Raw genomic sequence first — 7750 nt, 5'->3', positions numbered from 1 at the left:
CACTCTTTCAAATGCAAAGCTTTAAACATTTCAGGTACTCAAAGCTAAGTTCTCTATGTAGATTGTTTGAAAATATGACAAATTTTGAAAAAGGCTTCTGGTTTACAATGCTGGTTTCCATTCCTATATCACTTTGAGGTCTCATCTGGCTAAAGGAGGCAGAAGGAAAAGGCACAGACCCCTAAAATTTCTGCACTTGGGAATTCATACGATGCTGCTTTTTACTGTTTGTCTGTCAAAAGGCTGTATTAGGCTAGTGAACGGTGCTGTTGGTCACTGGGAAAAGTGTTGTAAATCTTATTTCTAGACTTAACAGCTTTGGACCTTATGAACAAGTTATAATTTTCTATGTTGTTGATAAAAACTTTTCAGTCAAAGAATGCAGAAAGGCAATTTTTAGCCTTGACTGTTTTTAGACCTTTCTAAGACTGCCCTCCATGCATATTTTTAAAGATAACTTTAAATAAGTACATTTAGGTATTTCTTCCAAATGAAGGAGCAAACAGAACATTTTCAGAATGCTTGCAGAAAGTATGAGCTCTTAATTTTTATGCCAGACTGTTTTCTGAGGCAAAAGACAGGGACCATTAAAGCAGTTTCATGTTCTGCCAAAGTATTTCTAATGCAAGTAAAAAAAAAAAAAAAAGACTATCATAAAATAGAAGTGCCCATCAAAGCTTCATGAGAATATTTGACAGGCAATTTACCTGTCTAGCAGTAGAATATTTATTGCAGGCAGATAGGACATGTGTCTTTAAAATTTTTTGATTCCTCTTGTGTGAAGTTAGACACTATAATTAAATTTAACTGTGTTATTGTATTGTAATATAATTGTACGGAATCAGATATAGAGGTAACTTTAAAACTTCCTCTATATAGTGTTTAAAAATATTTTGGTATTCCTGCACTAAAGTTAGCTTGAATCAGTAGTTTTAACATAGGTATATTAATCAGATTTAGTAAGATAACAACTAAACTGAGTTTATGTATCTAATATCCAAGTGTTGTGGGATTTTTTGCTGGATTTCTTTTTCATTAAACTTTTTTCAAAAAGCTGGAAAATTATTTGTCATAGCATTTCATCTTTATATCTCTGTATCTTCCATGATCAAGAGTCATCATGAAAGGGTGCTGTTACTCTATTCTTGGCCCAGCTCTGAACCAACGAAGTTTCCGTGAAGAATGATTTTCTTGCAGTTTTGCAATTCTTGACTGTTAAGACATCCATGTTTTGGAGGCAGGGAAAGTTTTATTACTAAAATATCAGAACTATCAGAGGAAACCACTCTGGTAGTATTTTCATGATGTATCCCATTTAAAAATGGTGATTTTTAAAGTAAACAATTAAGCCACTCATTTATTAATAGTTAACCAAAACATATGTTTAGGTAATTTAACCTAAGAACATCTGCATATGCTTAGAATATTTTATACACCTCTTAAATTATGTTCATGCATCATGGCAGAAAAATTACTGTTTTTTGCAGATTACCGTGTTATTTTTACAGTGTCCCCCTTTTAAAGGTGATTTTCTTTTTCCAAAAGAAAACTTTCAAGATCTGTGTCACTCTTGGGTTCTAAGGCAGCTGTAGTGACTTGCTCAAGAAGGTAGTTTGGTAGTTAGGAAATAAACTAATAACTTCCTTCAAATGTTCTTAAGAATATGTCTGAAATTCCTGTTCTCCTGGAACATAACCCTCCTCAGTTCTGGATCAGATGGTGAATCCAGAACTCTGGGTGAGATCGGCACAGAGGTGAGCAGTGATGGGAAGCTGAGTTAGTCTTTGCTACACAGGAAAGCAGAGACATGGAAGCTTTTCTACTGTTGGACAAGGAATTAGAATTCCGTGTATGATGCTGTAGCTACAGGAATGAAAAATACAACCTGACTCTGGAAGCTACTATGCAAAGGATAGCTGTCTTCAGGACCATACAGTAACCAATGCATATATTTACTACAGTGCGCATTTATAGAGGTCAATCTGAGCCTACCTTTAAAAACAAACAGACCGAGGCTGCTAGATAAGGTTAAATTACATAAATTAATGCAACTTTTAGGCAGTCTTGCAATGGCTTCCTACATGTGTATCTTTTTCTTTTTTTTTCCAGTGTTATAACATCAGTTTGTCTATCTACAGTCAAAACAAAGGAGAAAAAAGGGCCTGATTTTCCCACATTTTATAGATTGCATATGGTGAAAGATGTTCCATTTGTAAAGCAGAGGGAAATACAGTAGTGCTAACAAAGCAAACACTGAAACAAATTATTTTCCTGTAAAATCTATAAACACCATATACCACAGCTCACAATTAATAGTTGGTTACAGTTTATTGTATTTACCATTAAATACATCACAGCTTCATATTATATTTACAAATGTGTTTCATGTAATTTGATTTGTGGCTGATTCAATGTCATGCATTTTATAAACAAAGCAGGGATACACAACTGTGCTACATAAAAGTTCTTTAAAATATAGTTCATGCCAGGGTCAAAAGAGTGTTTAATTCTCTTGGTTCTGGAAGTGATTTTTCATCCAAGATGGGTAATTCAAAAATAATTAAATCCCTTTTAGATTGCCTGCGGGCAACTTTATTATTTAACTTTATTATTTTTGTAACTGCATGGATTCTAAGCCAGCATGATAGAACTGTAATTGTTTTCATTTCTTTATCTGCCACGTTTAGTTTTTCCCCTCCCCTCTCTGCAGCAGGCATTCTCTTCATTTTGTTTTTTGCTCTGAGCATGCTGTTGTTACTCAACAAAAAATAAATACTAGTCACAGTCATCAGCCACATTCTATAATCCTTAGGCCTTGGTGTAAAACATGCCAGAGCTGAGAGGTATCTTTCACATGGAGCATGATAGAGCTCCGCAGTCAGAGTTAGGATGCCGTGATTCTTACCATGGTCCTAGGATTGACCTACTGCATGAATTTGTGCAGACCTCTTTACCTTTCTGTATCGCAGACAGGCAATATGTAGAGCATGTCCAATTTTGCTTATTCAGATGGCAAGCTGTCCAAGGCAGGTGCTGTCATTGGAACAGAGTTTGTCATGTCTAGGGCTCAGCTGCAAGAGAGGTGTTTGGTGACTATGTGTCTTAGCAGGATGTTATTGTGACACAGTGGAGAAATATCTTGTGTTCAGTGACTATTTCCAAATCTACTAGAATGGAATCAGAGAGACCTTGTGATAGCAAAGCCCTGTGCACTAGCAATCAATAACATACACTCACACCATCTGTGCTATATCCTCAGTTCTAGAAGATTCGGGAATGGTCACAGTTGTATTCCCACATGATGAATCTAGCCAAGCTGCAATTTCATTCTACATCAACATTAAAGCTAAATGTATATTTTTACTATATGAAAATGCTAACGTTTTTTCTATAGGTAGTCTTCCCTTCCTTTGGTATTTTAAAATAGCCATGTTCGGGTTTACTGTTCTGTCATTTTAAGTACGCTTTTAACCAAAAATGCACTATGTTAGAAATATTTTATTAAACTATGTACCTTTATTTCAGGCAGATTTCTGTCACTGGATTGGTGTCTGTTCTCTTGAGAAACTTCCTCTGTGACCAGATTTTGGAAACTCTGGCTATGAGTTCATTATGTCATCCCTCAGCTGGAGATTAGAAAAGAATATGGAACAATCTGATACAAGCCTCTTTCTGCCTTGCATTTACAGCCTGTTTTTCCTATTTCCTTCTGGGTCTAGGAAAAAGGAATGTTTTTCATTCTAAAAGTAAGATATCATCAGGAAGTGGGTATCAGAAAGCAGCCAATGTTATTAAATAACTCTTCACCCAATGCAAATTGATAACTTGGTTCCTTAAAAATGTGTATTCATGAAAATCATGGTGCAACACACTTCCAAGTAAGGGGGACAGCATGCCAGCAGAAAATCTACAGTGATTAGTTATAGTATAACTCTACATTCAGCTTTGTTATGGTGTAGAATGGTAGTGCAACTTGCTCAGAGTTAACATTTGGGAATACAACTGTCCATTAATGTTTTTCTTTAGGTAAAGTCTTGCTCCAAACACTGTGTTGACTTAACACTTGAAATGGCAGTGGAGGGAAAGCAGCATTATTGTCCCATTTTAAAGAGGCATCACATGATTTTGTTCAAAAGTGGAGTGTATGTAGCAAAGTCAACTTGACTTTTATTTGTCAGAAGGCACGGTACCGCTGCAGAAATTCAAGGAAGTGTATAATTTGGAGGCTTTAATTCAGTTGTTAGCACCATTAAGAAGAATACCCTAACTGAAATAGATTTCTCATCTTAGTACAGAAATTATAAGTAAAGACAGTTTACTGTCCCTGTATCATGTAGGGATCAGTACTGGATCCCAAAATACTGATTCAAAACTTTTTTCTCCTCCAGGTCCCAGACAAATTTCCAGAGTGCTGGAAGCTTCCAGGGAAACTGCCCCCGGATGCCTCCTGCATTGCCTGGACTTGGTGCTTCCAGCTGTCAGCTCTGGAGCAGCCATATATTTGAGCAGCTGCAGTACTGGGAAAGTTGACTTATAGAGTGAAAGGACACCGAGGCTTCTGTCAGAACTGCCAGGTGGCCTCACAGGAGGTGGGCACGAGATTTCAGCTCTGCAACTCAGGAATAGTCTGTTTTGCCAGAGCAACAACTCTTCAGTTGCTGCAATCACTTTGCTTTTAATGAAGGTTGGGCTCCTGTCAACAGCCAGCGTAGAAGCCCTGAGGACACAGCTGGACAGTTTTCTCAATAGCACTTGTATGCAACTGAAATCAGCCTGTGATCTGGAATAGTGCAAGGTCCTTTCTAAAGCTATGTTGCAATCTATATTTAATCCAGAAACTTCTACTTTGCTGACCTTGTCTCAAAAAGCTTCCAAACTGCCCATGTTAATGTAGGACTAGAATGAAAGATCAAACTCTTAGAAATTAGATAATTTGCATAGAAGAAGTTGAGAGTAGCTAATACGCTAGTTTGTTTGGAAATCTCTTAGGCAAATTTCTCTACTGAAACTCGGGAGTCTCCTAACCAGCTTGGTTATGGAGTTCAGTTTATTTCCCAGAGACATTTGAAGCAGGAAAGAGACATTATTTTATAAAAAAATAATGATTTTCAAGAATCCAACTCTTGTTATTCAACAGGAGGAAATTTTTTTAACATTCCGACATGTTCTTGACACCTTTTCTGTAGAAGGTGTGTAGCTCAATGCAAACTGTTGAAATATCAAAGATGACAGAATCAGCTTGAAGCACAGTCTGCTTAGTTTCTTCTTACGTCTGAATTACTAAATTAGACTGCCTCCAATTGGGAGCAATCCAAGTAGCTAGTTGAGTCAAAATATCACACTGGAAATAAACAGAGCTGTAATACTGAAACATGAGATTCCATAGTATATGCAATGCATCACAAAAAATGTTCCATAATCGCCTTACTCGTAAGTATTGTGAGGAAATCAGAAGAAAACAAATAAATATTGCTATGTCAGCAATCGTCAACATTTTTTATTTTCTTTGAGATTTTTCAGCACTTCTTCTCAAAATCTTTTTAGCATTCCCATTTTGAAAAGCGTTCATATTTCACCTTTTTACACTGTTCTGAAATTGTTGCATAATACGTTTTTCTGTAGGACAATTACTCTACTTTTCTGCACACATCTTGCCTTTGGTATGTTTTGCCTAACAAAGATTTCCATAATGTGGAGTTTCTTGGAGTTCTGTGTGTGAGGAAATTTTACATAGTAATGCACCAAAGGAGGGTGTGTTGTAATTTTCAAGAATTCTGAACTGTTATTTTAGATGTCTTATTTATCAATTGGGAGACCAAATATATTGAAGCTGTTCTGTTTCACTGTGGCAAAATAGCTTTAACGGTTAAATGCTTGTTCCTTTTAAAAACAAATAACTTGTTAGCATTGAAAATGAGCGGCATTTGAAAGAGAATTTGGGAGCAAAACAATTCAACAGGATAATTAGTAGTTTTAATTTCAATGAAAGAGTGGAGAGTTAATTCCCTTAGCTTGTGTATATGATAGCTTGTAGGCTTACTCAGTTATTAACAGTCTAATGCTGCTGCTCTTTATGTTGTTACAGGTATGTCATATAGCAATATCATGGGAATGGTTGTTAACAGGATTGAGTCATAGTTTCAGCTGGGATGGAGTTAACTTTCTTGCTAGCAGCTGCTGTAGTGCTGTTTTGGATTTGGGATGAGAAACAGTGATGGCAGAGCATTAATGCTTTTGGCTGTTGCTGAGTAGTCGAGGCCTTTTCTGCTCCTCACACCGCCATGCCAGCAAGTGGGCTGGGGGTGCACAAGAAGTTGGGAGGGGACACAGCTGGGACAGCTGACCCCAACCACCAAAGGGATATTCCATACCATGTGATGTCATGCTCAGGATATAAAACTGGGGGAAGAAGCAGGAAGAGGGAGACATTTGGAATTACGGTGTTTGTCTTCCCAAGCAACCATTATGCATGATGGAGCCCTGCTTTCCTGGAGATATCTGAGCACCTCCCTGCCCATGGGAAGCAGTGAATGAATTCCTTGTTTTGCTTTGCTTGTGTGCATGGCTTCTGCTTTTTTTATTAAACTGTTTTTACCTCAACACATGAGTTTTTCCTCACTTTTTTACTCTTCTGATTCTGTCCCCCCTCCCACCGAGGGGGGAGTGAGTGAGCGGCTGTATGGTCCTTGTTGCTGGCTGGCGTTAAACCATGACAGAATGGGGACATGAGCAATAGCAGAAAAGGAAAGAGTAGGTCATCTTTGGTATGCTTGGTATTATTTTTGATAAGTTAACTTTTGTGCTTTTCCATTCGTATGATAGCTGGATCACCAGGGAATTTTGCAGTAGTCCTGTGACAGATTTTGTTCCCTTGATTTCATCTGCCACGTGGAAATTCCACTTGTTAAAATCAAAAAAATAACCACTCCTCACTTCCCCCAAAATCCTAAATCATAAGGTGCTTAAGGGTGTTTTGCAAAAACCAGAGAATATTTATTTGAAAGGGCAAGGATAATTGCATTGGGGTGGGGAGGAAGTAAAATGAAGTCTTCTGGGGATTTTTACTTTGAATTCTATATTTGAAAAATATTTATCCAGACATACTAAAATTAATCAAAACCATACATGAAGTTTGAGAAAACTTTCACACCTTCTTTTTGAAATCTTTTTTTGTCTGTCCTCCTTTGACAGGCTATTACTAGTTGTTACACTGCAAGACAAAAATCTTGCACAGTCTTTCTTTGTAGACTATCCTGCAATAAATGATTTTCTGCTTCTAGCTGTTATCACAACCTTTTTACATTTCTAAAGCTATCCATACTTCAGTTCTCAGAAATGTTGTTTGCACAAACTGCAATGCAACCAGTTTTATATACAGGTTGTCTTGAGGAAAAATGTCTTATGAGCAATTATTACACGTACAGGCTAGGCTTAATGAATTCAGTCCTGCCATTTGGACTGGTTTCAAGAGAAATTCCTCCTCCCATATGTAGTTTTTTTGGTTGGTTGGTTGGTTGGATTTGGGTTTTTTGGTGGTTGTTTTTTATTTTTTTTTTGAGCAGGACTTTAGATAAAGCCTAAAAACTTATTTAGAGCCTTGGCAACCATAGTAAATCGTATGATTCAGGATTATGAAGGTCATTGGGACTTAGTTGTAACATAAACTGTATATCTCTACTTAATCACATCAGTCTGTATTATATTTGATAAGTAGGTATAGACTATGACCCTATGCTCAAGCTTTACACCT

This window comes from Charadrius vociferus, unplaced genomic scaffold (genome assembly GCF_000708025.1).
Source record: "Charadrius vociferus isolate BGI_N301 unplaced genomic scaffold, ASM70802v2 scaffold234, whole genome shotgun sequence".
Classification (NCBI taxonomy): domain Eukaryota; kingdom Metazoa; phylum Chordata; class Aves; order Charadriiformes; family Charadriidae; genus Charadrius; species Charadrius vociferus.
The sequence above is the reverse complement of the archived record's forward strand: the minus strand, read 5'-3'. Positions refer to the sequence as shown.